This window comes from Cervus elaphus, chromosome 21, assembly GCF_910594005.1.
Source record: "Cervus elaphus chromosome 21, mCerEla1.1, whole genome shotgun sequence".
Classification (NCBI taxonomy): Eukaryota; Metazoa; Chordata; class Mammalia; order Artiodactyla; family Cervidae; genus Cervus; species Cervus elaphus.
The window spans coordinates 18,006,178-18,013,596 of NC_057835.1; the positions used below are offsets into that span (position 1 = coordinate 18,006,178).

General features: G+C 43.8%; 1 non-coding gene across 1 annotated transcript; it reads right to left on the reverse strand.

Annotated features, from left to right (window-relative positions):
• Positions 1 to 293: 293 nt before the first annotated feature.
• LOC122679728 lies at positions 294 to 400 on the reverse strand. The gene has a single exon (XR_006336514.1). It is a non-coding gene; the product is annotated as a U6 spliceosomal RNA (small nuclear RNA).
• Positions 401 to 7,419: the final 7,019 nt, after the last annotated feature.

A 7,419-nucleotide genomic window follows, 5' to 3' on the forward strand; every position in this document is an offset into this window, starting at 1 on the left:
CCATGGACTGTAGCCCACCAGTCTCCTCTGCCCATGGGATTTCCCAGGCAAGAATACTGGAGAGGGTAGCCATTTCCTTCTCCAGCAGCTCTTCCCCAGCCAGGAATCAAACCCAGGTCTCCTGCATTGGCAGGCAGATTCTTTACCACTGAACCACCTGGGAACCCCAGATATTATAGGTGAAAGATAATTTTTCCAAATTTTAAGTTACATTCCTGTATTTCTTTTTTTTTTTCAATGTTTCAATTGTTTATTAATGGACCAGATTACAAAAATAATCCTGGTAGATACCTAAAAATATGGAACGCTTCACGAATTTGCGTGTCATCCTTGTGCAGGGGCCATGCTAATCTTCTCTGTATTGTTCCAATTTTAGTATATGTGCTGCCGAAGCGAGCACTCATTCCTGTATTTCTAAAAGAGATTCACCCTCAGAGCTCTGGCTTTCTTTCTTTTTCTGTAAACTTTACTAGTATATGTAGAAAGCTTACACATAAGGGATACAGAGATGATCAAGACACTGCCTTTGTCCTCCAGAGGCAGAAGATATGGTGGAGACAGCCGGCCAGTTCCTGCAGGTCAGTGTAGGCTTCCTTCTCTGGAGGTGAGATGAAAAACTGGAAACTTGAGAGCATTTATCTACCTGCTGTTGACAAAATAAAAGGCAGAGGTGGGTCTAGGGTGGGTGTGACTGCTGGACCAAGGTCAAGAGTGGAAACACAGGTTTCCTGGCATATTTCCTTGATCAGGCCCAGGCTTACAGGGTCACTTAATTTCCCACCCAGTTCCTCTCCAGGATTGTTCAAATACTCTAGCCTCTGCCACAGCTGCTTCCATTTCTGAGCTTCCAGATGAGCAGGGACAGAGGATTTGCCCTCCTCTGCACCCAGACATGTCCTTCCACCTTTCACATGCGGGGCCCGATGTGACCTCCAGATGAAGTGTCCTAAAATAAGCCTCTGAGGATAACCTGTCAAGCACACAACTCAGCAACAGGCCAGGGAATCTTTCCTGGCTTCTACAGATAGGGACTTATATCACAGCATGAGATTTGTTTACCCTTATCTTACCCCTATTATAAATCCAGCATTCCTGCGTCTGTGGGTAGGTTTCTGCATAAATCTTCAGGAAACACTGACTGTTCACTTCTATTTGCTGCCTTTTCCTAGCTCCAGGCTCACAGAAGCATCCATCTCACTAGAGGACACACTGACTTTTATCTGTAGAAGGAACAAAAGACAGAAGATGGGAGCAACCAGCATCCCTGCTGTCACAGAAACCCCACCACCCAGGGCAAGTCTCCTCTCTCAGCTGAATTGCTCCTCCCCCCTTGACCAGGGCCTGAAATATCTACCAGGCCCTAGTGAGCTCTGTCCTTGACAGCCTGGAACATCAGAACTCATCAGCTTTCACCCCGTGACTCCTGTAGACTCACCTTGTTCAGGACGGTTGGTACCAATAGATGATGCTGAGCGAGGTGAGGAACCTGTCCAAGTGGGCCTAAGTAGAATCAGTAGGCCCAAGCCAAAAGACCCGGATGGGGAAGTGGGAGGGGAAGCCCTCCATAAGGGCCTACAACTAATTAAACATCAAACATCCAAGTAAATGTCTTTAGCTTGAGTGCGTCTGTCTCAAAGACATCAGGATGGACTAAAAAAATGTTTTTTAAAAAATCATTAGCAATAACAACAGATGCTTTGGCATCCTTACCTTATAGAGTGCTAGGCTCCACTGGGCACTCTCTCATTTGCCCTTTACCTGCCAGGCCCATTACCTTGCAGAGTTTACAATAGCCCAGAGAGGGGTGTACTGTTAAAACTAGGGAATTGAAGCACAGAACTGTTAAGTAATTTGCCCGGGGTCACATAGATATGAGAGATATGGATCTCAATTAGAACATGTGGTCAGACTTCTGAGTCTTTGTTCTAAATCACTGCTTCCCAAGACTTAACACTCACCAGCATCACCTGCTGTTGTTGTTGTTGTTTAGATGCTAAGTTGTGTCTGACTCTTTGCAGCCCCATGGACTGTAGTCTGCCAGGTTCCTCTGTCCATGGAATTTCCCCTGAAAAAATACTGGAGTGGTGATCTTGTTGAAATGCAGATCCTGGTTCAGCCAATCAGGGGTGGGGCTTGAGATCCCGCATTTACCAGCATGCTCAGTTCCCAGGTGAGGCCCACACTGCCTGTTGGTAATCACTATTGGAGAAGCAAAGGTCGGTCTGACCTAGCCCTGCAAAGTGAAAATGTGAGTACCTCTGTAGATCCACCAACTTCTGTCCATAAAGAAAGGAGAAAAGAAATCGAGAGTGAGCTGGTAGAAATTTTATAACTATTTGACTTTTATTTTATGTATGCTAAAGCTAATAATTATTTTACAAATTGGTCTTGAAGGTCATTTTATTATATTCTTACTTCATTGTTCTAATGATTTATATCTATGTTATTTTACAAGTCTATCAGTTCACAAAAAGTCTGAAGTTATAAAACAAACAACAAAACAACCTGGCCTTTTTTTCTTGCAGGTCATTTAAAAATTGCATCTCTAAACTGCTATACTGTACTTGGGAGTCTAGGACCAGGGTGCTTGTGGGTCTGTGTGTGTGTATGGGCTGTGGGTGTGGGTAAAGGTACCTGTGCATCTCTGTCTGTCTGCCCCACCTCAATTCTCATTTCATGTAGTTTCCATTTCCTTATGTTTTAGGGTCATTCCTTTCTATATAGCTTCATATGCAGATGGAGACTACCTTCCATAAAGCTCCTCAAGTAACATGGATTCTAGTTTGCACCTTCCTAGTTTTGGAACCTTGGCCAAGTCACTCAACCTCTCTGTGGCTTATCTGTAGGGTAAATAGCAACCCACTCCAGTATTCTTCCCTGGAAAATTCCATGGACAGAGGAGCATAGGGGCTACCATTCATGGGGCCACCAGAGTTGGACATAGCCGAATACCCACAGCACAAGGCCCACGCACTGCATGGCAGGGATACAGTGATATAAAGCATGTAAAGTGCTTAGCACAACACCTGGAACCATCCCTAGCAATCAACCAAGCAGATACAATTATTATTAGGGGGAAAAAAAACCCAACAGCAATAAATAAATTCATATCAGACTTTCATTGACTTATCAGCATTTTTGAGGAAATGCCTTGATACTCTGCTAAGCACAGGGAAAGCAAGATGCTCCTCTCAACAAAATTAAATTAAAATTTCTTCTTCAACGTAGAACAGTTAAGGGCCCCATTTCTCACAAAAGTCGACAACTACAGTGAAATTTTAATCTTAACCGTTACGAAGAATAGTGCCCCAAGGCACTGCAAGATGTCTGATCATCAAGCAAAAATGTAATTATTTTCTTTCTGCTCCAGAAACTTAGGCAGGTGAGTGAACTAACACAGTTTAGAAAGATTTTCATTAACAAGGCCTGAAACAAGGAGGCTTTATTTAACCTTTGGTTAAGCAGAAATCCAGTTAACTAGAGATTGTCAAGGTGGGAGGGTCCCTGGTCTATGATTTTAGATTCCCCCTGTAAGTCATTTACATAATAACTCAGGAGGCAGAAGGCCCTGGGGCTTGAGGATGAGGAAGAAAAAGGACTGAGACCCTGAGGACAGTGTTGGGCAGTGCTGATCTAGTCCTTCACCATGGGAACAGAACTTTGTAAATTGCTAGGTGAGGGAAAATTCCCCTGGTGGGAAAGAAATCTTTTTGACCTTGCCAAAATGGCAGACATCATGCTCAGGTTAGTGTTGTGTTTAAGTGCCTGCAGGGATGTAGTGATTCAGTACAACATGCTGAAATCCAATTTATTTATCTTAGTTGGCACATCCCCAAAGCTCTAATGACTCAGACCCTCCCATGGTAGTACATTCATTTGTCAAATTAGTCAGGGTCCTGAGGTTGTTTTTTTTCCCTCTCCCCGGGCCATCTTTATATGGAAAGTTCAGGTTGCTTTTCCTAGTGGGGCCATCTTCCATCAGTTTGTTTCTGCAATCAGTATGCATGGGCTAAATTCTCAGAAGCCTGTCTGAAACCCTTGGACTTAACTGCTCTGGGGGAATCATGGCCCAGTTCAAGGAGGAGGAAGAGGAAAAGGAAACACTGAGTTAATGGCTGCATTTTGTTTCACCAAGAAGCTCTGTCCTATTGTGTGTGTCAATGGGACATGCAGTGGTTGGAGTGCAAAGAGGACATGTCTAGTGGGGCTTGGATACAGACATGCGGGTCCACATTTGTAACCAAGTGGGACCTTACGGGGCCTTCCTAGGACAGGGCTTCCCCCATATCCTCCATTTTAACTCCTCTCGAGTACCTCGATAATAATAGTGTGTATGTATCTGTGCTCTGTCATCTTCCACTCTTTGCAACCCGTGGACTATGATAGTCTGCCAGGCTCCTCTGGCTAGGGAATTTTCCAGGCATGAATATTGGAGTGGGTTGCCATTTCCTACCCCAGGGGATTCATCCTGACCCAGGGATCAAAACTGGATTCTTTACCACTGCACCACCTGGGAAGCCCTGATAATAATAGTATTTGATGCAAATTTCCTGAGTTGTTTTGCACATTTTAAAACCCCCACCAAATGGAAGATGTTAACTACTTGATAGCTCCAGGCCTCCTGTAGCCTAAGGACTGATAAAGTTCACCTCTGTGACACCACCCCATTTCCTTATCAGCCAATCAGAGAATTGTGCACAATCATTTCTGGTACCCTGTGACCATCCCTCCCTCACCTGGCTTTTGAAAATGCTTTGCCAAAACCCTTTGGGGGAGCTGGAGGCTTCTTATTTTATTTTATTTTATTTTCCATTTATTTTTATTAGTTGCAGGCTAATTACTTTACAATATTGTAGTGGTTTTTGCCATACATTGACATGTTTCAGCCATGGATTTACATGTGTTCCCCATCCTGATCCCCCCTCCCGCCTCCCTCCCCATCCCATCCCTCTGGGTCTTCCCAGTGCACCAGCCCTGAGCACTTGTCTCATGCACCCAACCTGGGCTGGTGATCTGTTTCACCCTTGATAGTATACTTGTTTCAGTGCTGTTCTCTCAGAACACCCTTGCCTTCTCCCACTGAGTCCCAAAGTCTGTTCTGTACATCTGTGTCTCTTTTTCTGTTTTGCATATAGGGTTATCATTACCATCTTTTTAAATTCCATATATATGCATTAGTATACTGTATTGGTCTTTATCTTTCTGGCTTACTTCACTCTGTATAATGGGCTCCAGTTTCATCCTTCTCTTTGGAACTGATTCAAATGAATTCTTTTTAATGGCTGAGTAATATTCCATTGTGTATATGTACCATAGCTCCCTTATCCATTTGTCTGCTGATGGACATCTAGGTTGCTTCCATGTCCTGGCAATTATAAACAGTGCTGTGATGAACATTGGGGTGCACATGTCTCTTTCAGATCTGGTTTCCTCGGTGTGTATGCCCAGGAGTGGGATTGCTGGGTAAAAAAACTGGAAATAGAACTGTCATATGAGGCTTTTTAGAACATGAGCCATCTCCTTGCCTGGCCCTGCAATAAACCTTTCTCTGCTCCAATTTTGGATGTTTCGGTTTGTTTGACCTCACTGTGCATCAGACATATGAATTTGCATTAACTTGCCAGCTCTGTGGTAGGCACAAGTCACCTCTGACGTGTCACCTTCCCCAGCTCTAAAATGGGAGTTAGGGTGATAATAGAACCCACCCTGTGAAGTTGTGAGGAATGTTGGCCAGGTAATGATTACAAGTAGTTAGCAAGGTATCTGGCACAGAATAAATCCCCCTGCCATCTCGGAGAATAGAACCTCATCTTTTTGCTAGTTCATAATGAAGAGTGACAGAATACACTACCCCCAAATAGGCCACTTTGGTACAAGGATTATTTTGAATTGAAGGCAGTCAACTCATTTAGTCAACTGGTATCAACCCCTCATGCAATGAACTTTAGCAAATTCTTTTCTTTGTTCTTTTTAATAGGCCCTTATTGCTTTCCTCTTCCTCTTTTTTTTTTTTTTTTTTAAATTTCTCTTCCTTGACCCACTTTACTCCATCAAGCTTCCTCCTGGTTCTACTTAACACCTTAGTTTTGCAAACCTGAGCACATCCCTGAAACTCAAAATCACTTTTTGAAGAAATATTTCTCTTGAAACATACAGGATGAGAATATCAGGCTAACCCAAAGAAGAATTCATTTATTCAGTACATATTTGTTAAGTCTCTACTGTGTGCAGGACATGACATTGGACCCTGAGGGTGTGACAGTGACATGTCAAAGTCTGCGTTCCTGGAGAAACAGGCAATGATGAGCAAATAAGCAAACAGCATCACTACTGTGATGGGCTTCCCAGGTGGTACAAAGTGCTGAAGAACCCGCCTGCCATTGCACAAGACACAAGAGAGCGGGGTTCGATCCCTGGGTCAGGAAGATCCCCTGGAGAAGGAAATGGCAACCCACTCCAGTATTCTTGCCTGGGAAATTCCATGGACAGAGGAGGCTGGCGGGCCACAGTACACAGGGTCACACAGAGTTGGACATGACTGAGCAACTAAGCACTCACTATTGGTACTGTAATAGGCCTGTATAGGAAACAAGAAGAGGCTGAAGAAGAGTGAGATGGGTAGCAGGCTGGTTAGCAAAGCTCTCTCTAAAGGAGGGGTTCCCAACCTCTAGAATCTAATGTCTGATGATCTGAGATGGAGCTGATGTAATAGTAATAATGAAGTGCACAATAAATGTAACGTACTTGAATCATTCTGTAACCATCCCTACCCCCAACTCCAGTCTGTGGAGAAATTTTCTTCCATGAAACTGGTCCCCAGTGCCAAAAAGTTTGGGTACCACTGCTCTGAAGACTTAATTGGATGCAGAAAGAATGAGAGAAATTTATCTTTGTGAAGAGTGAGATAAACCAAGGACTGGAGTGGCTGAGATATAGAGGGTGATTGGGAAACTGGCAGAAAATAAGGCCAGATGGATGATGAAAATCAGACTTGTGAATGAATGCAAAGGCAATGGCTTCATCACCCACAGATGGGACCAAGAGAAGTGCGGAGCATGAAGAGAGGGGAACTCAGCCATAAGGGTTGCTATCTCGGGCAAGGTGGTAGTGGGAGGTTACCCTCCCAGGGCACTGTCCTATACCTGAATTTTGGCTCTGCAAATCACTAGTGGTCTTCCCATCTACAAGATGCTTAAAGTGACTATTTCTCTGCTTTTGATTCTGTAAAATGTTGCTCTTACAACCATTGAACTTCATCTTCTTCAGCATTAGTGGTTGGGGCATAGACTTGGCCCTTTTACTGCGATATTCAATGGTTTGCCTTGGAAACAAACTGAGATCATTCTGTTGTTTTTGAGGCTGCATCCAACTACTGAATTTTGGACTCTTTTGTTGACTCTTGAGGGCTACTCCATTTCT